Raw genomic sequence first — 26,757 nt, 5'->3', positions numbered from 1 at the left:
TGGAGGCAAGTACACCTCTACTTTCTTTTTAACCAGTTTTTAATGTATTTTATCCTTGCTGGCACCTCTGATATATCAGTATTTGTAGCCCCGGTGACTTCCAGAGTTCTTCTAAGAGACACACAAAAGTTAAAGGCCCATATGCAATTCACTTTTTCACCTGAGTTTTCTCCTAGGAGATAATTTTTCATCTTCGATTTAAAATAGCTTTCCAGCACTTTTCAATTTAAAAAGTACCAAAAAGTAGGTAAAAAAGTTCTATCAAATTTATTTTCAGTATGTTCTTGCTTTCTGGTGGCTTAAAAGGCATTTTATTGAAAAGTTTAAAATTAGCACCTAGGAGAAAACTCAGGTGAAAAAGTGAATTGCATATGGGCCAAAAGGTTTAATATCTCCTGAAAACAGCAAGAGACGTGGGGCCATATGCAATTCACTTTTCCACCTGAGTTTTCTCCTAGGAGATACTTTTTCATCTTCAATTTAAAATAACTTTTTAGTACTTTGCAATGGAAAAAGTACCAAAAGTAGGGCAACAATTACTGTAAAAGTTATTTTGAGTATTTGTTTGCTTGCTGGTGGCATAAAAGGCATTTTATTTTAAGTTGTAAAAATATCACCTTGGAGAAAACTCAGGTGAAAAAGTGAATTGCATATGGCCCGTGGACCCATATGAAATTCACTTTATCACCTCAGTTTTCACCTAGGTGATATTTTCTCAAGTTGTAAATAAAATGCATTGTAAATTACCAGCAGGCAAAAAAAATACTCAAAATTATTTTGATAGTTTTTCAACTGCTTTTTTGTACTTTTCCAATTGCAAAATACTGAAAAGTTATTTTAGGTAGAAGATGAAAAAGTCTCTCCTAGGAGAAAAAGTGGATTGCATATGGGCCATAATGTGCAAAAAATAGCTATGTGTGGAATTTTTTTTTTTTTTTTTTTACACTCTGCTTTTTCTGGAATGATAAGAGTTGCTGTTAAGCACTAAAAGTTGGCCCTTTCCAGGATGACAACCAAAATCTGAATTTCCTATTTTAATATTTGTTACTGTCCGGACTTCGGATTTACTCCAGCAGCTATAAGAAGGTCAGATAGCAGAAAATGACTAGCCCAACGACCAGGTGACTGGCAGCCAGTGCCACCCTTCTACTAGAATCCATTGCAGTGTTAGTGTCTAGTGTTCTGATTTATCCAGGACCATTAGTGCTAGATGTCTCTACCTCTGCCCCCACCATCTGCAAGACAGACACATCCATTTTCTGCCAAGGACCACTGAGGAAGGAGGCAGAGATTCTAGCTTTATTAAATTACGTGTAAGCGAGCGAGTTATTAAACCTACCACCTGCCTATCCTTTCAGCAGTAAGAGAGCCTTATATTTCAGGCTCTGTATTCTTCATTTTGTTGTTCTTGTCTAAGAAAAATAAAGTCGCTTCTTCTGGAGACCTTTTTCTGTTTTTGAAGATGGTTCATCACTCCTAAAGAGTCTTCAGTTGTAAAAAGCAGTAGGGTATTGTACCGTGTTAGCCATCAGTAAAAGCAAGAAGTTTTGATTCAGGATGATACCATTTATTGGTTAACTTAAGAGAATAAGAGCAAGCAAGTTTTGTGCGAGTGCTCGTTCCCTGCAAATCTCACCTCTCGCTAGATGAGGCCTATTGGTGTGATGGAGCAACTAGGAAGCCACTCTGTGGCCTATGATTGGCGTTGGGCAGTCACAAAGTGGTTCAGTTAGCCAATAAATGGTATCATCCTGATTCAAATCTTCTTGCTATCAGTTGTTGTAAGTAAAGGCGAGTCTCAGACATTTCAAATGTACAAGCCAATTACCTAGACTGTTGGCTGAAGTAGGAGGATTATCAAAACTTATTCCCAAGAATCTACTTCACTCATTATAATGAAGATGTTGCTCCCTGGGAGCAATGGGATATCCTCTAGAACAAAAAAAGGAGTCCAGCTGAAGCCACCTACTCATGTGGACAATTTTCTCACCTCATGTCTAACCAGGGCCAGTGCTAGACTTTTTGCTGCCTGAGGCAAACTTGTGAGGAAGTTCCTCCTCCTCAGCCAGGACAGCAGTGCCACCTCATATCTACTGCTGTGCAAGTCAAATGAAACACTGCTGATCTCCTGCCTCTCCCCTCACTCACTGTCAGACTCTCCACACAGCACAACAAGCTGCTTTTCCCCAATGATGACCTCTTCACCTCGCTCTCCTCTCGCTTCTCCTCCTACTCTGGCTGCATGCTATTACAAAAATGCTGCCACTGTAATCTCTGCGCCTGATGAAAATGTCACCTTGCATCATGAGAGAACCGACCCTGTGTCCAACTATTAAAGTGAGAGCTGCTCACAGACAGGTTTATTACGCTAGTATTGTCACCGATATACATTGTATATACATTTATCCTGAAAATGTTACTAATATAAACCCCACCTTTTAACCTGGTATAATCTGTTACTATTAAGTATAATACAGAAGAAATGAAACATAAAACAAAGTGAAGGCGACTGCATTTTATTGTAGATAATAAAAGAAGAGGGCAGAGCTGATGGTAACTCAATTAAGTGACAAAAGGAAGAGGTTGTTCATTGTGCTGAAAAAGTAGTCGGCAAAGCCCAATGGCCTCACCGGTTACATGAGCAAGGCCCAATGCATTTATCTCACCGTTTATATGGGTGAAGCTCAATGGAATGGGCTTACCGGTTATATGGGTGAGGGTCAATGCAATGGTCTCACCAGTTTTATGGGTGAAGCCAATTGGTCTCACCTAATGGGATGAGCTGTTTGTCAAAGATACCACTGAAAGCAGTATCCCAATTTAGGTTGGGTGTCTGCCAAGCATTCACTGTGTCTGGAGGACGAGAGCTGATTAAGGAGGGAGGAGGGAAGGGGAAGAAAGGATATGACTGACACAGTGAATAAGTAGAAGGAACAGACAATCGGGGATGTGTGGCTCTGACAATGCACAGAGAGGAGGGCGCGGTCAACAGGGAGCCCGAAGTGCCACTCGACTTCTAAGCACGGTGGTTGGGGAAGAGGAAGAACCGTAGGGCTTACAGCTGTTCCCAATCCACTTTTACCATGCCCAGAAGCCAGTGACACTCGGCAGCTGACTGCTTTCTCGTGCCAATGCCAGTGCCACACATCCCCGATTGCCCGTTTCTCTTGCTCATCCAGTGTGTCAATCGTATCCTCCCCCCCTTCCCTCCTCCCCCCCAAATCAGCTAACACACTCCAGGCACAGTGAGAGGTTGGCAACCACCCAACCAGTCATAAATTGGGACAAAAAGCCCTCCCGCACAGTGAACCTTGTTTCCCTTTTGTCACTCAATTGGGGAGGAGAAATGATGTTATGGACTTTAGCACGGAGGAGAGGAAAAACCCCCTGTGGAGGAAACCTCTGAGGTACCAAGGCTAAAGTCCTGCCCCCTTCATGGGCTCTCCTCTGCTTCTGCCCTCTTCAGTCGCACTCATAGCCAATTGTGGGGGGGGGGGGGGAATTTAGGTGTGCTCCATATGAACGGATGTTACGCCATCTGCCCTAATCCAGGAAGCGTCCATACTTCTTCACACACTGATTAGGACTAGAAGAGATCTAGAAGAAAGAGAAAAGATCAAACAGTTAGAACATTTCCATAGAGTTTGTTTGCAATAAAAGACATAAGCACGTCTAAAATACTAAACTAGAGTGATTGGGTGACACAGTAAAGTCTGAAACAAACGTGCAACTGTGGTTGCCCCTAAACAGTTATTTGTGATTTTTCTGGCACCTTTTGTAAATGTCTATCCATGGTCCAGCGACAGCTCATTGGCTGAACACACTGCCCATTCGCTATCCACTGATGCAAGAGGTGGTAGCTTGCTCCTGCTGGGGGAAAGGCTGCCAAGAACGCTTATACAACATAATGTTTGTCAAAGTGTTGGTAGATCTAGCTAAATATATAAATAACTACTATCCAAACTCTGGTTAGTTTTTAGGAAACTTTACCCAAAGTCTTCTACACAATACCAAATGTGAGCATCCATAGCGTGGTTGTGTGTGTACTGTCTACTCTACATAGTGTGTTTATAGCTCATTACAGGCATACCATGCATTCACATTACACACATCCCACCCACATTACTGCTCATGTTCTATTGGTCAGCCAATATATACTGTAGTGGTCGTCCTCCTTCCCCTATACAATTCCCTGGTGTCTAGTGGTCCTCCTCCTTCCCCTATACAATTCCCTGGTGTCTAGTGGGTCTCACTTCCTACCCTATACAGTTCCCTGCTGTCTAGTGGTTCTTGTCCCCTACCCTATAAAGTTCCCTGGTGTCTAGTGGTTCTTGCTCCCTACCCTATACAGTTCCCTGGTGTCTAGTGGTTCTTGCCCCTATTCTATCCAGTTCCCTGGTGTCTAGTGCTGCTTGCCCCTATTCTATACAGTTCCCTGGTGTCTGTCTAATGGTTCTCACGCCCTACCCTATAAAGTTCCCTGGTGTCTAGTGGTTCTTGTCCCCTACCCTATACAGTTCCCTGGTGTCTAGTGGTTCTTGTCCCCTATTCTATACAGTTCCCTGCTGTCTGTCTAATGGTTCTCATGCCCTACCCTATAAAGTTCCCTGGTTTCTAGTGGTTCTCGCTCCCTACCCTATACAGTTCCCTGGTGTCTGTCTAATGGTTCTCACGCCCTACCCTATACAGTTCCCTGGTGTCTAATGGTTCTTGCCCCCTATTCTATACAGTTCCCTAGTGTCTGTCTAATGCTTCTCATGCCCTACCCTATAAAGTTCCCTGGTGTCTAGTGGTTCTCGCTCCCTATCCTATACAGTTTCCTGGTGTCTAATGCCTCCTTCCTCCCCTATACAGTTCCCTGGTGTCTTATGGTCCTTCCTCCCCTATACAGTTTCTCGGTGTCTAGTGGCCCTTTCCCTCTCATATACAGTTCCCTGGTGTCTAGTACTTTCCCTCTCCCTCCAACATATGGCTTCCCTGGTGATGTAGGGTTTCATCTTCAAAATATATTTCCTGATAATCAAAAGTGGACCAAACATAATGCTAAGTGAGGATACCACTTGGGTGCCAAATTTGATGGCTCTGCAGGCCTGCTTCTGAAGGGGGACTCGCTCTGGCTGGCGCTTGGCTGGCGGTGCAAAGGGGCGAAGTCACTAGCATGTTGTTCCGGATAGGATATGAGGGCTGTTATAAGCAGCCGGTTATTGACTGCGGTGAGCCACGCCTCCTGAGGAAACGAGCAGACGCTCGTGAAGCGTCGAGGCTGTAAGCGGCATCACCGCTTGTTCGCTTGGCTGCCCGACTACCCCACTACACTGGACCCGGTGCTACCGAAGCATGTCTTCACTCCCACCTACAGAAGGAACCACTGGGATCACATGGCAGCTTGCCTGAGGACATCAAGCAGCAGTCTATGGTGAGCAGCTTACTCCAATACATGCCAGCAAGCACTGGAACTGTTTATGCTTAGCTCTTGTTGTCGAGCTGATCTGCTTGTCTGTGCCTTAAACTAACGGGCAGTGTTTTGACGTTAGGACTTGCTGTGTTTGCCAGCTACAGGCCAGCATGTGACAGTATTGCTTTCCAGTCTATGCTGCTGATTTCTACTTTGCACCACTTACGGCTGTGTCCCTTGAGGAGATAAACAGACTGTCACTCGTTATATGGAGTCTTAATGAACAGACTGCTTGTACAACAATTACTATGCTACACCGCTTCTGCTGCTTTTTGGCTTTGGCTACCTCTCTGCTGTAACGATATGGACCAGTGGCCGGACTTACATATTGAGGTTAATAGGTTGCAACCTGATTAGGCACATTTAGTGTCTTCTTGCTTTTGGAGCTCCACTAACATTATATCAATATTATTACGTTTTGTGTTGCCCGGTATATCTGGTCTAAGTACGTGTGGTTGAATGTTGAGTCTTCTTGATGGGTTGTTGGGGTCAGTAGGGGTGGCGGTTGGGATATATGGCCAAGCCTTTTTAACCTCCTTGCCGGTTATCCCAAACTCAGTTCGAGGTAACCTGCGCAGGAGGATTTCTCAGGCTCCGCTGGGCCGATTTGCATAAATTTTTTTTGTTACAAGCAGCTAGCACTGTGCTAGCTGCTTGTAACATCTGATCGCCGCCGCTCGCAGCCGATCCGCAACGTCGCGCCACCCCCCCTCCAGACCCCTTGCGCAGCCTGGCCAATCAGGGCCAGGCAGCGCTGAGGGGTGGCCCGGGATTCCCTATGACGTCCCGTGGGATGACGTCATCCCGCCCTGTCGCCATGGCGACCGGGGGGAAGCCCAGCAGGAAATCCCGTTCTGAACGTGATTTCCTGCTTACTTCGATCGCCGGAAGCGATCGGAGTGGCTGCGGAGCTGCCGCTGCTCAGCGGCTACCATGTAGCGAGCCCTGGGCTCGCTACATGATTTAGAAAAAAAAAAATCTAAAAAAAAGTGCTGCGCTGCCTCCTTGCTGGGGGAGTTAGACCGACAAGGAGGTTAATAGATGCTTTTTTGATACAATAAAGAATTATACGATTTTTACAAATATTTGTATGATTTTGTTTATTGGTGTACCATTCACCACTTATTTTCCTTCCAACTTGTTTTTTCCTGATTCTGGCATATATGTCCTAGAGGTTCAATTATTATTGTGTCATATGAAAATGTAACATAATTTTGAGCGACAATAATGATCACCAATGATTGTGCCGGGTGACAGTAATACACTGTACTATACTGGTCATCACTCATCAAGCTACTATGATTAATATAGGAAATATCAGTAATAAAGGTCATAGCAACATACCTAGTCCTTGGATTGCACCTTAGTGCAGGGAAGGAGGAGGTTAAGCATCCTCCTCAAGGCTCCAGCTAACCTAGGGAAAAAAGAAAAGAAAAAAAAGGTAAGTTTGAGACACAAGAGAGACAACAAAATGGCTACAGATGATCAATGAGATGCAAATTATTTCACGTTGATATGAATCCTCTGTTAGTTTGCATAGCTTGGAATTGGACCTATGAAAGAAAGTAGTAGTAGACAGTGTTGCTTGCAAATTGACCAAATGACCAAAGTCATTTTCACATTGAAAACGCCATTTTTGTTTTCACGTTTCTTCCTAAAAAAGTACGCTAATTTTTCTGCGTTTTCACCTAAATAGCAAATTAAAAAAAAAAAAACAAGTGCCAAATTTTAGACCAAAATAGCAATTTTCAAAAATAACTGCAATATTCAAAATGTGCTTTGCACGAAAACGCAAAGTTTTATAGGAAGTCATTTTTTTCTCTTTAAAAAAAAATAAAAAATAACGTGAAAAGAATATGGGCATTTTGGCTCATCGCTGGCTGATGATTTTGCCTGGTCAGGTTCCCAGCGACATACTCTTGCACAAAGTTATTGCCATTTGCATCAGCTTGAAATATGCATCACACTCGCCATCTCTACCAAAGACAGGTGGCAGGAAATTACTGCAGAATAAATGCTTCTCATTGCAGCACCTCTGATACAGCAAAGTCCTCAGTATCCGGCACCGGCGGGGATCGCCTGATGCCGGATACATGTGCTTGCCGGTTGCTTGGGCAACCGGCTGAAATAGCACAAACCGCCCCCCTGAAGTACTTACTGAGCCTCCCGCGATGTCTGGCAGTCTCCCTCACAAACTGCCCCCTGAAGTACTTACTGAGCCTCCAGTGACATCTGGCAGTCTCCCTCACAAACTGCCCCCCTGAAGTACTTACTGAGCCTCCAGTGATGTCTGGCAGTCTCCCTCACAAACCTCCCCCATCAAGTACTTACTGAGCCTCCCGTGATGTCTGGCAGTCTCCCTCACAAACCTCCCCCCTGAAGTACTTACTGAGCCTCCCGCGATGTCTGGCAGTCTCCCTCACAAACCTCCCCCCTGAAGTACTTACTGAGCCTCCCGTGATGTCTGGCAGTCTCCCTCACGAACATCCCGGCCAATCTCATGAAATTGGCTCCTGACTGGCTCACAGAGCTCTGCCACCATAGAGAGGCTGGGGTGACGGGTGCGCGGTGTGAATGGCGGCAGCAGCGATTCCATGCAGCGAGACGTCAGCAGTCCCTGGTATTTGGCACCAATGGTCTCCGGTCCTTAAGGAGCCAGAGACCGCTGGCACTGAAGCGGTTAAGGTTTGCTTGCTATGCAGTTTTGTTCAGCCTTTTTTTTGGAGGGGGGGGGGGGCTTTTTATAAGTCTTGCTTTCTACACTATGTCATTATGTTTGCAAACCTTCCACTTCTTCACAAAGACCCTACATGAGAAGTATGTAAAGGCAATATTATAGATGCTAATATGCTACTGGGGCAGAAATTGCAAGAAACATATTTACTTACTGGATCCTTGGTCTCCACCACGGACGTGGAGGATAAGGAGAGGGTAAAATGAGTGGGCTATCCCTAGATAAGGAGAAAAGAAATACATGAATGTTACTTAATGTAATACAGGCAGCTCTTATGCACAAGTTATATTGTATTAGTAGTAAAGAAAATTCATTATTATCTCAAACTCTTCCCACCTAACACTAGCAACAAACTATTGAGTTACAGGATCCCATATGTTCCCCGATGTATTCTAACCCTGGAGAATCTTAGTGAGGGCTCGTTTCCACTGTAGCGGTGCGGAATCGCCTGGATTCCACCGCTGAAGAAATCGCATGCGGCTGCGTTTCCGCATGCAGATTTACCCACGATTTCGCATGGCAAGTAGCCATGCGAATTTAACCATGTCACTGCCTGTGTTAAGTTCCATTGGCTTTCATGCGAAATCGCATGCGAAATCGCGGGGAAATCCGCATGACAAAGCCGCATGCGATTTCCCTATTGAATACTTTAGCGGCGATTCGCCCGCATTCCTGCCGCACGCGAATCTGCACGACCCTGTCGTGCAGATTTTCCCCGCACCGAAAAACGCCGCCGCCGCCGCACACGTGGAAACAGCCCCATCCACTAACATTAAGTATGCGAATCCGCATGCAGTGCCCGCATGCGGATTCGCTATAGTGGAAACGAGCCCTCAATCTCCCCCATTATGTCCTCTATAACTAAACTGAGCATTAGGATTTCTTCATTTGATTATATGGTTGAAGCAAAATGCTCAAAGCCTTCTGCCTCTGCTTAGATAGAGGCATGTGTGGATAAACTAAACATTGTTTTATGGAATAGGGAAAAGTCGTTTTATCCACAGCTATTCACTCTGAAAACTGTATTCAGGGGCATAACTACAAATCATGTGCATGCGCTAAAAAAGAAGAGAGAGTTGGCTCTTGGGTGCATGAGAAATTACAAAAACCTTTATTAACTAGAAAACACCTATAAAAACATAAGTAACATCATAATGAAAAATCTAAGAACACTAGTAGCTCAGTCACCACCGAGATCCACCCCTAGAGGGATTGATGAGGCTGCAGTCCTCAAATAGTCCCCAAAAATCTCCAAAAAGCTGGTTGCAGCAACATGAGTTCCGGTATCTAAGGCAGATGGTGCATCCAACAAGTGCTAATTGATGTGCACATCAACAATGAAAGGACATCTGATGGTCATCGGTCCTGGAGTGATGGAAGCAAATAGCTGCACTAGTTCACAAACACAGAAGGGATGTGTGGCTTCTTAGCCCGTGAGGAACAAAGGAGTCAGCCGACCCACAGCATAGACTCTAAGCTTGTCAGGTGTCGATGTCATTAAGCAGTAGCATAGCATTGCATGAAGATAGCAGTTGGTAAAGCAATGGCATATAAGCAATAGCAGGCAGATGCACCAATATAAGCCAATGCTGGGCAGCTCGTGTGTATGCAGAGAGGCAGTCCATAGTTACCATCCCATCGCTAGATAGATGACACCTGCAAGGACTCGGAGTATGGTGGGTCCTAGGGTGATACCAGGGGGAGCTGGGTGCTGTCAAAGGCCTGACATGTTTCGCCGCCTCTCGCGGCTTTTTCAAAGGCAGACAGCGGCATGCTATTGCTTCATTCTGCTATTGCCCTGCATCAAGTGCTTATCTACGTTGCATGTCCCTGCGATTGGGGGATATCTAAGACTGTATGCTTGTCTGCTTATATGCCATTGCTTTACCAACTGCTATCTTCATGCAATGCTATGCTACTGCTTAATGACATCGACACCTGACAAACTTAGAGTCTATGCTGTGGGTCGGCTGACTCCTTTGTTCCTCACGGGCTAAGAAGCCACACATCCCCTCTGTGTTTGTGAACTAGTGCAGCTATTTGCTTCCATCACTCCAGGACCGATGACCATCAGATGTCCTTTCATTGTTGATGTGCACATCAATTAGCACTTGTTGGATGCACCATCTGCCTTAGATACCGGATCTCATGTTGCTGCAAGCAGCTTTTTGGAGATTTTTGGGGACTATTTGAGGACTGCAGCCTCATCAATTGCTCTAGGGGTGGATCTCGGTGGTGACTGAGCTACTAGTGTTCTTAGATTTTTCATTATGATGTTACCTTTGTTTTTATAGGTGTTTTCTAGTTAATAAAGGTTTTTGTAATTTCTCATGCACCCAAGAGCCAACTCTCTCTTCTTTTTTAGCATATTCATATCGTTGGCAGGCTGCATGAGAATTGAGATTATTAATTTATAAACAGATTTATAGACCCATTTATTTCCCACTTAAACCCATTTTTCCCGTATTTGAGCTATTTGATACACATACAAATCATGTGCCCCCCAGTAAAAATGTGATTGGTCCCCCTAATGTTTCATACCCTTTCCCTTGCCTACCCTTGGTGCCCCTCATAGGCTCAGCCTGGGGGTCCACCTAGCCAAGGTCATAAAACAAGTGCGGACATTGTATTCTTCACATCCATAACAACTGTAGCCCCAAAAGCACCTGATCTGAAGGATGGACCCCTTTTGTTGGAGGGAGTGAAGAAGTAGTTGGCAGGCTTGGATTTACATCATAGGAGCCTGTAAGTACAAATGTTCTGGTACCCTAGACTTCACCATCCATGTACCCACAAACCCCATCAAAAATCACACCCTAAGTATGCCAGCTGGCCCAGCTTTCACTCCACTCTCTACCAAACCCTGCCAAAACCATACCTCAAGTATTACTAGCTTGCCCAACTGTCACTCCCGCCCCCCACTACCAAACCCTGCCAAAATCACACCCTAAGTATGCCATCCGGCCCAGCTGTCACTCCACTCTCTACTAAACCGTGCCAAAACCATACCTCAAGTATTGCTAGCTTGCCCAACTGTCACTCCCGCCCCCCACTACCAAACCCTGACAAAATCACACCCTAAGTATGCCAGATGGCCCAACTGTCACTCCCGCCCCCCACTACCAAACCCTGCCAAAATCACACCTTAAGTATGCCAGCTGGCCCAGCTGTCAGTCTTCCCACTACCAAACCGTGCCAAAACCACATCTTAACTATTGCTAGCTGGCCCAGCTGTCACCCCACCCCACTTCCCCTGAGTTAGCCACAGTTGCCCACTAATATTGAAGGCACTTCTGGCAACCTAGTACTATGTAGCTAGAGGCGCCCTCAAGTGTTAGGTAGCTAAATATGCCCCCAGCAGAAGGGAGATCTTATCAGAGGAATGCCGAGAGCTGGTTGAGTAAACTCTCATTTACGGTCTGCTGGGGATTCTGCATAGGGAAGGCAGGAGGGAGACACATGGGGAGAGGGGTGAGCTGCCTTTTCATCATCAGGCGGCAGGCGCCTCTAGGCACCTGCCTACTTTGCCTTATGGAAAATCTGTCCTTGGTAGTTGGGGACTTCTTACAGCTCGGGGCACCCCTGCAGTTGTGAAGCTGCTCCCCTGTAGTTATGCCCCTGCCTGTATTTACTCTTTTTTTCCCCAGATCTAATTCCCAGATCTAATAATAGAAAACAAGACGGAATGTTTGTTTTTTCTCCCAGTGTGAAGAGTTTGCGCAGTGCTTGGAACTGCTTATCTTCAACTCCTTTTATCAATGTAACAAGAGAGTGCTGTGATGCTGGGAAATATTGTAAGCACTAGACAGCAGGGCTAGTGCACAACACATTTAGAGGTATACTTACATATCATAAAATGACTGGAGAGACCTGTACAAAAGAGAAGGGAAAAGATTAGTTATATGCCCAACTGTTGCTTCCTTATATAAACACTAATGAAGTTTTACTTGCTCAGTGTATGAATATATTTACAATACAATTAGTGCTGTGATATTAGAAATGCTATCAATGTACATAAACATCTGTTATTTCCTGCATTTAAAGTTACTTTAACCTCCCTGGCAGTATGATTATTTCTGGATTTTTAGAGTCTTTTTAAAACATTTCAGACCCTAAAATCAGGGGGGAAAAAATCACGCTGCTAAAGTCTCTGCAGCAGCCCCTGCTCTCACTCACCTCCCTGGGCTCCACTGCTGCAATTTTAAACCTGTTCTCCGGTTGGCACTGTAACTCTGTAGTGAGATCAGTGACGGCGATCTTACCAAAGTGATTCGGAGCCTCGGAGGACAGGCAGGAGAATGGCTACTGACGTACGGATCCCTGGGAGGTGAATAAAAGCGCCAGCTGCGCGCATAGATCTCCCAGGCGGCTACGCTCGGGATTATCACCCTGGAGGTTAATACATGGTGAGGGGGGGGGGGGGGGGTTAGATCATTAGTATTACGTTTTTAGATATACGGTTGCCAATGTCCTGGAGCTGGATCTAGACCAGGCCTAGAAAGGAAAATATATAGGTGAATTAAGAATCCCTACCTTCCGTGTTCTTTCCTATAATGGTGCCTCAGCAGATAAGTTACAGAGAGATGAATAGACATAGGAATGTATGCACTAAAGTGTGTTAAAGAGGGATTGTCAGCCACAAAAACAAATTCCATTTATCCACTGCTATTTGTTTAATATGCAGCCTGCAGCCTTACCCTGCATTGCAAGCACTTCAATCTATTCAGAAATATTTCTGCTGTAATGAATCTTAGCTCACTCAGCCTGGCTCTATTTTTGCCATTGCCAACGAGAAGGAAGTTTGTCATCACCCCTCCCATATTCCTGCTTCTCACTGATTGGCTGAGGGCAGTTCAGTGAGCTGCTGACATGTGTTTACAAAGCAAGCTGGCTATGACAATGCAGTATCTAGGAGGTGAAAATAAAAAAGGAAGGGAGGAAATGACATCAGAATCGGCTTCAGTCAGAGGGAATTAAGATGGAAAATGCCAGGAACAGAAATCTCTTTATTTACCATATAAAATTCATGTGGACAGTACAATACATCTGTTATATAAGTGGAACAAATAGTTATCCAGAGATAGTATGGCTGTTCCTGCTGCTTTAAGCAGAATGACTAAGCAGAATGACATGCATAAAGTCTTACTGCAGGCTGAGTAGAACAGAATGCAATACATTACATGCAATGCATCACCTTGTACTCATCATGTGCAAGACTTTACACATGTAATTCTGCTTAAAGTAAAACTCAAGAGTCCTGAAAACAAAAGTTACTCACCTATGTAGAGGAAAGGCTCTGGATCCCACAGAGCCTTCCCTGCCCTCTCTCCATCCCCTCTGTTCTCCACTGTTTTCCCTCTCCACCCTGTTCAAGTCATTTAACCAATTGGTGGAATATGCTTTCGGGAGTACTGGTGAAGCTCAGAAGTGCTTGCATAACTGAGTACTTCCAAAGATGAGCGGGTCCGTACTTGGAACAAGCATGGGCAGTACAGATGAGCTCCTCTTCAGGCACAGGCGTTTCCACAGCCTTCTGAGGAGCGCCAAAGCCATGGAATTTTAACAGGGGACAGCGGTGGACCAAGGGAAAGCACTGAGAACCAGGAAGGCTCTATGGCAGGGGTGTCAAGCTCTTAATACAAAGTGAGCCAAAATTGAACACCAATTCGCAGGCCAACCTCAATGTCTAGAAACCACCTCCCACCCTTATACTGTTTCCTGGTGTCTAGTGGCATCTTCTTCCTTTCCTATACAGTTCCCTGGTGTTTAGGGGCCCTCCTCCCTCCCCTATACAATTCCCTAGTGTCAAATGCCTCCTCCCTCCCCTATATAGTTCCCTTGGTGTCTAATGGTCCTTCTTCCCTCCCTTATACAGCTCTCTGGTGTCTAGTGGTCCCCTCCTTCCCTTATACAGTTCCCCAGTGTTTAGCTTTGCTCCTCACTCCCCTATACAGTTCCCTAAAGTCTATTGCCCTATAGTTCTTTGATGTCTAATGTCCCCCCTCTCTCCACTATATAGTTCCCGGGTGTCTAGTGACTCCTTCCTCCCCTATACAGTTCCCTGGTGTCTAGTGACTCCCTCCCCATATGGTTCCCTGGTGTCTAGTGCTTTGCTCCTTCCTCCCTTCCCTATGTGGCTTCCTTGGAGATCTAAGGCTTCACCTCCAATATAGCTTCCCTGGTGGTGTAGAGTGGGGAAACCACTTGAAGGCCAATTTTGATGGCTCTGCGGGCCAAAGTTGGCCTATGGGCCAGAGTTTGATATGTATGCTCTATTGGATCCAGAGCCTTCCCTCTTCACAGGTATCTATTTTTTTAGGTCTTAGTTTAGTTTAGTGCATACATTCCACATTCCATATTCACAAAACAAACTCTTAACAACTTGTACAGGTCCTTCTAGCATATTGTGATAAAGTTCATTATTTTCTGTAATGTACTGATAAACATTAGACTTTCATATATTTTAGATTCATTACACACAACTGAAGTAGTTCAAGCCTTTTATTGTTTTAATATTGATGATTTTGGCATACAGCTCATGAAAACCCAAAATTCCTATCTCAAAAAATTTGCATATCGTGAAAAGGTTCTCTAAACGAGCTATTAACCTAATCATCTGAATAAACTAATTAACTCTAAACACCTGCAAAAGATTCCTGAGGCTTTTAAAAACTCCCAGCCTGGTTCATTACTCAAAACCGCAATCATGGGTAAGACTGCTGACCTGACTGCTGTCCAGAAGGCCATCATTGACACCCTCAAGCAAGAGGGTAAGACACAGAAAATTTCTGAACGAATAGGCTGTTCCCAGAGTGCTGTATCAAGGCACCTCAGTGGGAAGTCTGTGGGAAGGAAAAAGTGTGGCAGAAAACGCTGCACAATCTTCCTCAGGGTCCGGTCACCTCTTCTTGTTGTGCCACAACGAGAAGAGGTGACCGGACCCTGAGGAAGATTGTGGAGAAGGACCGATTCTAGACCACAAAGGCCCGGGCTTTGGGTGGCTGCAGCCCAAAGGAACACCTGAACAGAAAAGAGAGGTTGCTACACATGAAAGGGAGGCTGAAAATGTGGAGCAACATACAGGGGTGTAGCTAGAAATCATGGGGCCCCATAGCAAAGTTTTGGTTGAGGCCCCCTTCCCAAAAACAACAAGGCACCTTTGCGCCCCTTCCCTGCACATACCAATTTTAGGTAACTAGAGGGCCTCCCAGCATTAAGTAGCCCTTCTTTCAGTAAGGGTAGCCAGAGGAACCCCTTGGGTTGACCCCCACCATGGGTTGCCAAAAGTTCCCCCACCACAGGTAGCCAAAAGAGTGGTTGGGGCAAAAAGATGTAGGCATTCTTGAGAAACGCCATCTGCCTCTACCCTGTGTGATATTATAGCAGCCATCTTTTGAAACTTTATCTCGTGGAAGCCATGTTTTTTTCATTTTATGTTGGCTATGCACTATCTCTTATGTGTATGTCTGTTAGAAGCCAGTCTGGCAGCTGGCTTTGTGGTTCCACTTTTTTTGGAATATTAAATCTTTATTTAATAAGCCTGACTTCTGATGTACTAGCAGAGCTAGTTACAAGTTCAGTGTCTGATTGGAAGGTGTGTGTGTGTGTGTGTGTGTGTGTGTGTGCGTGCGTGCGTGCGTGCGTGCGTGCGTGCGTGCGTCGTTCCCATATTTAGGCCTACGCACAAAGCTGACCTAAATACGAAAATGCTGGACTGAGTGCAGGCCCCTCGACAGCAGAGTGGGAATTGTTGAAGTGTCTAGCAGCAGCTAGTGGTGGCAGAGTGAAGTGTTGTTGAGGGGTGACAGCCTTGTGTTAGCTTGAATAACGCTGCTTCCCCTCTCGATCTGGCCAAACCTTGATATTATGGATATAAGTTAATTGGGAAATTTAAATTCTCAGCCATCTACACTGCATATAGTCCATGGGCACTTAGATAAAATCATAGGGTGAAGGTACACAAGTACCACCTGGGCCCCCTCTGCTCCAAGGCCCCATAGCAGCTGCAATGGCTGCTATTGCTATGCCCTTGCCAACATATCAAATTGGGAAACCGATGTCCAAGGGAGGTGTTCATAAAAAAAAGAAGGGCTATATGTAGAAACATGTGGAAGAGGGGGTTGCACATGTAATGGGAGAGACTTTGCTGCACATGAAAGAGGAACCCCAAGATACTTGGCCTAGGTGCACAAAAAAGTATAAATCCAGCCCTGAAGGTACACAAACATTTCTTGTATTATGTATTCAAAGTTAGGTTAGAATATGGTTAGATTATGGTAAAGGGGAAAGGGGATTTCAATTATTAGTATTAGGTTTTTTGATCATACTTACCACTCTTCGATGGATGAATCTTCCATCATGACCTCACAGTTCTGTGCCATGAGACCTAGAAAGGAAAATAAAGGTAAATTAAGAATTGCTTCCAGATAGTGCCCCCTTCCTACAGTGATCCTCCTTATAGTGACAACTCTCCAGTCAAGGCAAAGAGAGATTACAAGAGATGGTCACAAAAGAGCAAACGCGAAGCGACTTAAAAAAAGATATTTCCCTATGGAGAAGGCAGGCTGTGGATCCCATAGAGTCTTCCCGATCCTCTCTCCGTGCTCTCGGTCCACCACTGGTCACGGCTGTAATTCCACATCTTGGGAACTCTTCAGAAGGCCTTGGAAATACTTTCACCCCCGAGTGCTACAGAAGATGGGTGCGTTTGTACTGCGCTTCCGCAAGCTGGAACTCATGCATGTACAGTACACATCTATGTCTCTGGAGATACTGGGGGAGGTGAGATACTTCTGAAGCTTTAAGAGCCTGAAGGTGTATTCCACCAGTTAGCAGGGGACAGTGGATGAGGACCGGGGGCATGGATAAGTGACCGGGAAGCCTCTATGGCTGGCATGGGTAAAGTTTAAGCAGCCCAAACTGCATGCTGCGGACCGCAGGTCACATTCTTAAAATACTTTCCCTCCTCCCTCCCTGCGGAGTGGCGAGCAGGCAACAAGCGAGGGTTAACACTTACATGATCCCCGCTTCCAGGGTCGTCCCGCTACGGCAACAAGGAATCACATGACACATCATCAGGAAGTGCCAATCCTACTAATAAAATAAATGGGAAAGTTCAGATGTTTGGATGTTTGTTACTCGATCACGCAAAAATGGCTGAACAGATTTGAATAAAATTTGGCAGACACATAGTACATTACCTGGAATAAAGTATAGGATACTTTTTATTCTCATAACCAAAAAATGGGCGGAGACAAATACGAATTTCCTTGGGAAAGTTTAAACGGCAGCCATTCTTACACTGTTAATGGTAGGGTTCTCAAATTTTGCATAGTTGGTCACTGGGTCACTGGGATTAATATTCAGAAAAGTGGGTAAAGCCTACAAAAGCCAATCAAAATTCACCTATTGATTTTGAAGGGGTATATTTTATTGCTGCCATTCTTGCACTGTTAATGGTACAAGCCTCAAACCTGGTACAGTTGGTCATTTGGTGACTGAGGTTAAAATTTAGAAAAGGGGGTGGAGCCACAGCCAATCAGATTTGTTCCATTTCAATGCAAATTATTGATGCGAAAGACCGCAAAGCTCACTTGGTCACTGAGTGATTTAGTAATTGTGTGTTATGGTTAGAAAAATTGGGCGCAGCCAAAACCAGCTAAATACATACCCGGGCAATGCCGGGTCATCAGTGGGCGGAGACAAATACAAATTTTACTGGGAAAATGTAAACTGCAGCCCTTCTTCGCTGTTAATGGCAGGGTTCTCAAACTTTGCACAGTTGGTCACTGGGTGACTGGGATTAATATTCAGAAAAGTGGGTGGAGCCTACAAAAGCCAATACAAAATTACCTATTGATTTTTCAGGGGAATATTTCATTGCTGCCATTCTTGCACTGTTAGTGGCACAAGCCTCAAACCTGGTACAGTTGATCATTGGGTGACTGGGGTTTAAATTTATAAAAGGGGGTGGAGCTACAAACAGCCAATATGATTTGTTTCATTTAATGCAGGTTATTAATGCCAAAGACCACAAAGCTCACAAACTTGGTGATTGAGAAGTTGATTAATTGTGTGTTAGGGTTAGGAAAAGTGGGCGCAGCCAACACCTGCCAAATACATAATCGGGCAATGCCGGGTCACTAGTAGGTGGAGACAAATGCAAATTTCACTGAGAAAATGTAAACTGCAGCAATTCTTACACTGTTAATGGTAGGGTTCTCAAACTTTGCACAATTGGTCACTGGGTGACTGGGATTAATATTCAGAAAAGTGGGTGGAGCCTACAAAAGCCAATCAAAATTCACCTATTGATTTTCAAGGGGAATATTTAATTGCTGCCACTGTTATTGGCACAATCTACTTGCACTGTTAATCACCTGTACCTGGTACAGTTGGCCATTGGGTGATTGGGGGATCAAATTCAGAAAAGGGGTGGAGCCACATCCAATCAGATTTATTTTATTTCAATGCAAATTATTGATACCAAAGACCGCAAAGCCCACAAACTTGGTCATTAAGTAATTGAGTAATTGTGTGTTTGGGTTAGGAAAAGTGGGCGGAGCCAACACTGGCCAAATACATACCCGGGCAACACTGGGCGTCCAGCTAGTGTATAATACATGGAAGGGACATCACAAGGTGGGAGGGCCTAGAGGACTGGTAATGGGACAGGGGAGGGACACTGAGGACAAAAAGCAGTTTGTGAACACTCAGGAGGAGGTAATCTGGCCCACCATAGGCCTCATTCAACTTTTTAACCCCATATCAGGGGTACTTTACATACCATGGCGGGCCCTACCTTGGTACGTGATCCCAATACCTGTCCGCCCATCTGATGCTGATCCCATGCTTTCTATCTGTGTGCAGGTTGAGAAAAAAAGTGCATGCATGCGCAGGGACATCCCTAAACATCCTCCACACTGACCACACAACCTCTCCTACATCAAACATGCATAAAGTAATAAATGGTAATACTCACTGACAGCTTATGAACTGTAGAGACTATAGTTTCTCGCTTGAACGGCAAACCAAAAGTTTGTTACAACCAATAATCTGTAAATAGAAAGAAGAAGGGGACATTATAACCTGAAACTAAACCGGCTTTATACAAACATACACAAGTGACAGAAATGACATAAGTGTTTGCAATGACAATGAGTGGTGGCATATACACTGAATGATATGTACCTGATAATGTAAACAATCAATATTTACCTGATCAGATATAGACCCAAAAATATCAATAGCTTTACCGCCATGCATCATTCAGTGTTAGTCAGATTTCAGCAGATTTGCGTTTGAACATCTATCAATACAGCGCCACAGCTAGCTTTCTAAACCTCATGCAGTACGAAGCAGTGAGGATGATGATCATGTGACAGCCAACCCCGCCTTCTTCTCATGATCAATCAATAAAAGAGCTGTATTTCCCAAATGATGTTTAAAAGTAGGGATGGTTGGAAATGCTGATTCAGTGGAAATTCCGATTTCCGCCAACGCCGATTACCAAATGTACGGATTTCCGAGGAGTCTTTGTTTGGTACATTTTTTACACTCTCCGAACGGCCAAATTCTTCTGAGTTGACTCTGCATTCTCTGATTGGCCCAATGCTTATGAGTTCTGTGATTGGGCTAAAATTGCAGAGTTGTGGTAATGCGCTATTTCTGCAGAAAGCCTATCGCCAAGAAATGTTTTTGGTTATTTTTTTGCATTCCCTAATTGGTCAAGTACTTCCATGTTGACACTGCATTCTCTGATTGGACCAATGCTTCCGAGTTCAGTGATACTGCAGTTGAGGTAATGCGTTTTTTTCCGTTCAAATACGATTTCCGCCCCTGCTATACACTATGACACCAAGATTATTTATTGAATCATATCACAAATCAGCCATAATAGTTGTATTTGCACTTATAACCAATACAACCCACGTTCACAGCCATGTATATCACCAGCAATGAAATGTCAGACTAATTATATAAACATCAGAATAAATCATATTATGTATAGCCCTCAGAGAACCCTTTTGCTGTATCCCCAGTGATCAGCTGATATAAGGGAAAATCACATATGAGTTACACCTATAGAAGAATAGAGGAAATCATACAATAGGACACATGAGGGACAAGCAGCTACTCACCTGCCAATCTCACGGGAAATGAGCCCTCAGGGCCAACACAAGCCAATATATGATAAACATGCTGATGTCACAATGGTTGCTGCGGCTGTGGAGGGAGCCTATTGTGACATCATCACATGACCACACCCCCATCCTGGAACATTCTCACGCCCCTGCTATACACTATGGGCTTGATTCACTAAACCGTGATATCATGGCCGTTTTCGCATGGATTTTCGCGTTTGCACGAGACCGCGAATTTGCGCATGCAATCGCGAATTATCATGCAAAATCACGAATTATCGCGCAAAAATGATATTTTGAGTGATAATTTGTGCGCAATAAATCGCAATTGCGTGCAAATGTGAAAATACACGCCAAAACGGCCATGATATAACTTATCACGGTTTAGTGAATCAAGCCCCATGACATCAAGCTTATTTCCTGAATAATATCACAAATTAGCCACCATAGCTGTATTTCCCACTTATAAATCATAAAACAAACACTCAGGGTAGGAACACACTAGGCAGAAACGCTAGCGTTGTGGAAAACGCAGCAGATGCAATGTGTGTTTTTTCAAATGCAGGACTTGCTGCATATATTTCCAAAATGCATCTAAAACACACATAATGAATGTCAATGGTGACGCAGAGGTATTGCGTTTTAAAAGCTTTAAAAAAAAAAATTGTTATGATGTGTTTCCGCTTCATGTTGACTTCCTAGTGATTAGCATAAAATGCATATCACAATGCATAGAAAATGCCTACAAAATGCATATACGATTTATATATGTGAACCACAAACACAATAAAATGCAAGCAAAATGCATGTGCGGAAAAAAAACACAAAATGCAAACTCACAGAAAACGCACGAGTGCATATGCAGCAAAACGCTAACTTTCACACATTGCCTAGTGAGTTCCGACCCTCACAGCCAAGTGTATCACCGGTAGTTAAATATTGTCCTGAATTATTATATAAACATCAGAATAGTTGTATTTCCCACTGATAGAGATGGCCCGAACGTTTCACCGGAGAACTTGTGAACTGCGAACATTTAGCGAGTTTGACCCGCCCCCTATACTACATCATTGGGCTAAACTTTGACCCTCTACATCACAGCCAGCAGACACATGGCAGCCAATCAGGCTGCACTTCCTTCTGGAGCCCCTCCCCCTTTTAACCACTAGCCGACCGCACGCTTATACCGTGCAGCGGCAAAGTGGTAGCTGGAGGACCAGCGACGCACATGGTTCCAGCTAATTAATCAGCGATCGCGCGGCACTAGCTGCGTGATCGCTTTGTCACGTGGTTCTGCCCCCTTGTGACTCCAACCTGCCGGCCAATCCGCAGCGCCGGCGGTTTGTAACTTTTTAAAACAGCCACTAAAAACTGTATAATACAGTTTGTTTACCTAACAAACTGTATTATACTGCCTGCCTCCCCGCTGGTGGTCACATTTAGCGTTCGACCACCAGCGAGGAGAGCAGGCACAGTGAGTCACACACCACACGTGTTAGGAGCCCCACAGGACCCCCCCCCCCCCCGATCACCCGCAGCACCCATCAGACCCCCCCCCCCCTGGACACCCCTGCAGACCACAGTTGGCACCTAACCACCCTTCATATCACCCATCAATCAATCCCTGTCACCACCTGTCACTCCTGTCAATCAGATCAGACCCCCAACTACCCCTTAGGGGTATCTGATCACCCCCCCTCCGCTTAAGATCTCCCCCACCTCTGACCCCCCCTCAGGGGCGGTGCCAGGGGGGTGCAAGGGGGTGCTCAAGCACGCCCTAGAATTGTCCAAGCACCCCCAAAGCACCCCCTGGAGTGAACTGACTTCAGGCGTCTAAAAGACGCCAAGTCAGTTCACACAGCGGCAGCACGGAGCAGCAGGCAGGGCTACGGTAAGATGGCCGCCCGGAGCCCTGCTCTGCAGACTTCGGGCGGCCATTTTCCCGTAGCCCCGCTCTCTGCATGCAGGCAGGAAGTCTCGTCGTGACGTCTGGATGGAAGAGGATCGTGGGCGCGCGGGCGCTGCGCGCCACAAGGAGGTCGGGACAGGAGGTCGGGAAAGAAGGTCTTCGACTGTAGGTGAGTAAATGGGTTTTTCTTTTATTTTTCAGGTGGTGCTTATTGGGGTCATATCTGCTACGGATTGTGCATATTGGGGTCATATCTGCTACGGATTGTGCATATTGGGGTCATATCTGCTACGGATTGTGCATATTGGGGTCATATCTGCTACGGATTGTGCATATTGGGGTCATATCTGCTACGGATTGTGCATATTGGGGTCATATCTGCTACGGATTGTGCATATTGGGGTCATATCTGCTACGGATTGTGCATATTGGGGTCATTTCTGCTACGGATTGTGCATATTGGGGTCATATCTGCTACGGATTGTGCATATTGGGGTCATATCTGCTACCGATTGTGCATATTGGGGTCATATCTGCTACCGATTGTGCATATTGGGGTCATATCTGCTACCGATTGTGCATATTGGTGTCATTTCTGCTACCGATTGTGCATATTGGGGTCATTTCTGCTACCGATTGTGCATATTGGGGTCATTTCTGCTACCGATTGTGCATATTGGGGTCATTTCTGCTACCGATTGTGCATATTGGGGTCATTTCTGCTACCGATTGTGCATATTGGGGTCGTTTTTGCTACGGATTGTGCATATTGGGGTCATTTCTGCTACCGATTGTGCATATTGGGGTCATATCTGCTACCGATTGTGCATATTGGGGTCATATCTGCTACCGATTGTGCATATTGGGGTCATATCTGCTACGGATTGTGCATATTGGGATCATATCTGCTACGGATTGTGCATATTGGGGTCATTTCTGCTACGGATTGTGCATATTGGGGTCATATCTGCTACGGATTGTGCATATTGGGGTCATATCTGCTACCGATTGTGCATATTGGGGTCATATCTGCTACCGATTGTTCATATTGGGGTCATATCTGCTACCGATTGTGCATATTGGGGTCATATCTGCTACCGATTGTGCATATTGGGGTCATTTCTGCTACCGATTGTGCATATTGGGGTCATTTCTGCTACCGATTGTGCATATTGGGGCCATATCTGCTACCGATTGTGCATATTGGGGCCATATCTGCTACCGATTGTGCATATTGGGGCCATATCTGCTACCGATTGTGCATATTGGGGCCATATCTGCTACCGATTGTGCATATTGGGATCATTGGATGTGTTTTTTGTTTAAATCTGCTCACATTACGTGTATTTTCTTGAGAAAACCTGCACAATTATGTGAATTTTCTGGGGAAAGGGTCACCAAAACTTGGGCCCTCTGTCTTTGCGTTGCACTTTTAAAGGGAACCCGAGGTGAGAATAATATTGAGGCTGCCATATTTATCTCCTTTTAAGTAATACCAGCTGCCTGGCTGCCGTGTTGGTCCTCTGCCTCTAATTCTTTCAACCATAGACCCTGAACGCATGCAGCAGGTCAGGGGTTTCTGACAATATTGTCAGAACTGACAAGATTAGCTGCATGCTTGTTTCTGGTGTAATTCAGTTCACTACTACAGCCAAATAGATCAGCAGGGCTGCCAGGCAACTAGAATTGTTTAAAAGGAAATAAATATGGCAACCACCATATCACTCTCACCCTGGGTTCACTTTAAATTACAGTTAGCCCCGCCCTCATCCAGTCATGACCACGCCCATTTTTTTCGCCGCGCCGCGCTTCGCGCACCGCAGGTTGTGGCCACACCCATTGTTTGCTGGTCGTCAGCTCCCCCAGAAATTGGTCCAGCACCTGCATAGAACCCCCTAAAAAAATTTCCTGGAGCCGCCACTGCCCCTCCTGTATACTGCATCTATCTATCTCCCGGTAATCGCCCACTGATCACCTGTCAATCACCTATCAGTCACCTGTCAGTCCATTGTTTACATCTGTTTTTCCCTGTAAACACCCACTTATTACCCGTCAATAACCCATCTATCACCCCCTGTCACCCCCTGTCTGATCACCCCCCACCCCTTCAGATCTCCCCCACCCCTCCCCCCCCCCCCCTGCATACTGCATCTATCTATCTCCCTGTAATCGCCCACTGATCAGCTGTCAATCACCTATCAGTCACCTGTGAATCATCCCTTGTCACCACCTGCCACTGCCCCCCATCAGATCAGACCCCCAACTGCCCCTTAGGGGCTTCTGATCACCCACCCACTCTTTCAGATCCCCCCGTGACCCCCCCCTCTGATCATATCAGCAGTCCATTGTTTACATCTGTTTTTCCCTGTAAACACCCACTTATCACCCGTCAATAACCCATCTATCACCCCTTGTCACCACCTGTCACTTCTATCCATCAGATCAGACCCCCAACTACCCCTTAGGGGCTTCTGATCACCCACCCCCTCAGATCCTCCCCACACCTTCCTAGTGCATTGCTTGCGTATATTCTCCCCCCTGCCATTGTGTATCTTATCACCTGTCTGTAAGGCTTGATTGTGCTTTGTTTGGCTACAATTGTCTCAATTGCACTGTGATTGGCATCGATTGTCGTGTGATTGGCTTCAATTGTCACGTAATTGGTTTTCGATTGTCGCGTGATTGGCTTCAATTGCCCGTGATTGGTTCTGATTGCGCCAATTGCCCCCTGATTGGCTGCTTTGCCCTGTGTCTCGATTGTCTCAATTGCCCTGTGATTAACATCGATTGTCGTGTGATTGGCTTAGATTGTCACGTAATTGGTTTTTGATTGTCGCGTTATTGGATTCAATTGCTCCGTGATTGGCTTTGATTGCACCGATTGCTGTAATTGTGTTGTAATTGCTTTGTGATTGTTTTTGATTAATTGTGATTGTTTCTGATTGCTCTATTGCTCTCTGATCCCCAACCCCAACCCCGAACCCCCCTCCCCCCCCCACCCCCCCGGTCACTATCCTAGTGATCTAAAAACAGTGATCAGTGAAAACTGTCACTTTTTTAGTATCACTAGTGTTAGCAGTTAGGCCAGTTAGCTAGGCAAAAGGGTTGTTAGTGTCAGTTTGTGCTCAGCCCACTGCACCACAGTCACTAATTAGCGTCATCACTGTCGCTAATCAGCATTGGTACTATATAGTATCTGTAAGTGATCATTATTGATCGCAGTCAGATCTATAGTCAGGCCTGATCATTCGCCCGCACCTGCGTTCAGCCCGCCCCACCGCGGTGACAATTTTTTTTCTGATCACTACAAAAAACACTGTACACTAGCTGTGGCACTGTAAACATCAGTTTTGATTTTTTTTAATCAAAACTCAGTGACCACAGCTTTCTACCTCCCAAATACTCCCTTTCGCTAGGTAGGTGCTCTTTTTCCTGGGTAGTCTCAGAGGAATACCTCCTAAATTTAGCAGTCCACCATGGCAAAAAAGAGGTTTTCCAATGAAGAGATATACAGGTACATGGACCAGTCGGATGAGGATGATTGGGTCGACTCATTCGATGAATCTTCTGGTTCAGAGTACGAACCTGTAGACTGCAGTGTCTCTCTGACTGATAGTTCCGATGACGAGGTTGAGGTCCCGGCTAGAGCCAGGAGTACCACACCCCATGTCACTGGACCACAGGTGGTGCAGGATCAGTCTCAAGGGCAGGAGAGTGGTGCTAGCGCTGATCTGATTTTTCTTGGTGAGGCATGCACCAGCAACGCAGCATCTCCTGGACCCATCAACACCAGTACTACTGTAGAAGACCCTGGTGAAGTGGCGAACACCAGCCTGGTAGTAGAAACTGGTTCGGTGGCACGTGCATTAAGACCCGAATCACAGCCACCAAGCATCCAGGCACATCGCCTCTAGTTAGGACATTAAATAAATAGTGAATCTGTGAATGCATTTGTTTGAACATTTGCATGTGAGAGTGCAAAGGGTTAATTGATTTTTGCTGTTTCTAGCCACACCCCCTTCAGCACCTCCCTTTCCCTAATAATTTATTTAATGTCCTAACTAGAGGCGATGTGCCTGGATATATGTATTTTTATTCTTATCATTGACCCCTGTGGCTAGGGTCTAATTCAGTGCACTCCCTCCTTCCCCTGTATGTTTGTCAGCATGCACACAGCTTATGCTGGTGTATGCGCATGGTGCACATGTACACATAACGTTAGCTCCCTTGTGCGATTGGTAAGATGCACTGTCTTTCCCTGGAGAGGAAGTTAGGATGTGTGCTCCTAATCCATTGATAGGTTTGATGCAATGAATGTGTTTGCATGTCTGCACTATGCATGTTACAGGGCCAGAGTTAGGACACCTATGTTTACCTGGGTACTTCTACGCAGTATAGGTGACTAAGCATAAGAATGCATTCTTCTGTGAACTAAAACCCTGGCTTTTAATTTAGCTGTAGGGACAACAGTTGTGCCTGGATGAGTGAATCTGTGAATGCATTTGTTTGAACATTT

General features: G+C 45.3%; 1 long non-coding RNA gene across 1 annotated transcript; it reads right to left on the bottom strand.

Annotated features, from left to right (window-relative positions):
* Positions 1 to 3,511: 3,511 nt before the first annotated feature.
* LOC137522570 (uncharacterized) lies at positions 3,512 to 8,398 on the bottom strand. The gene is made up of 3 exons (XR_011022338.1): positions 8,344 to 8,398; positions 6,800 to 6,869; positions 3,512 to 3,597 (listed from the first exon to the last, which is right to left on the bottom strand). It is a non-coding gene; the product is annotated as an uncharacterized lncRNA (long non-coding RNA).
* Positions 8,399 to 26,757: the final 18,359 nt, after the last annotated feature.

This window comes from Hyperolius riggenbachi, chromosome 6 (assembly GCF_040937935.1).
Source record: "Hyperolius riggenbachi isolate aHypRig1 chromosome 6, aHypRig1.pri, whole genome shotgun sequence".
Classification (NCBI taxonomy): Eukaryota; Metazoa; Chordata; class Amphibia; order Anura; family Hyperoliidae; genus Hyperolius; species Hyperolius riggenbachi.
The sequence above is the reverse complement of the archived record's forward strand: the minus strand, read 5'-3'. Positions and strand labels throughout refer to the sequence as shown.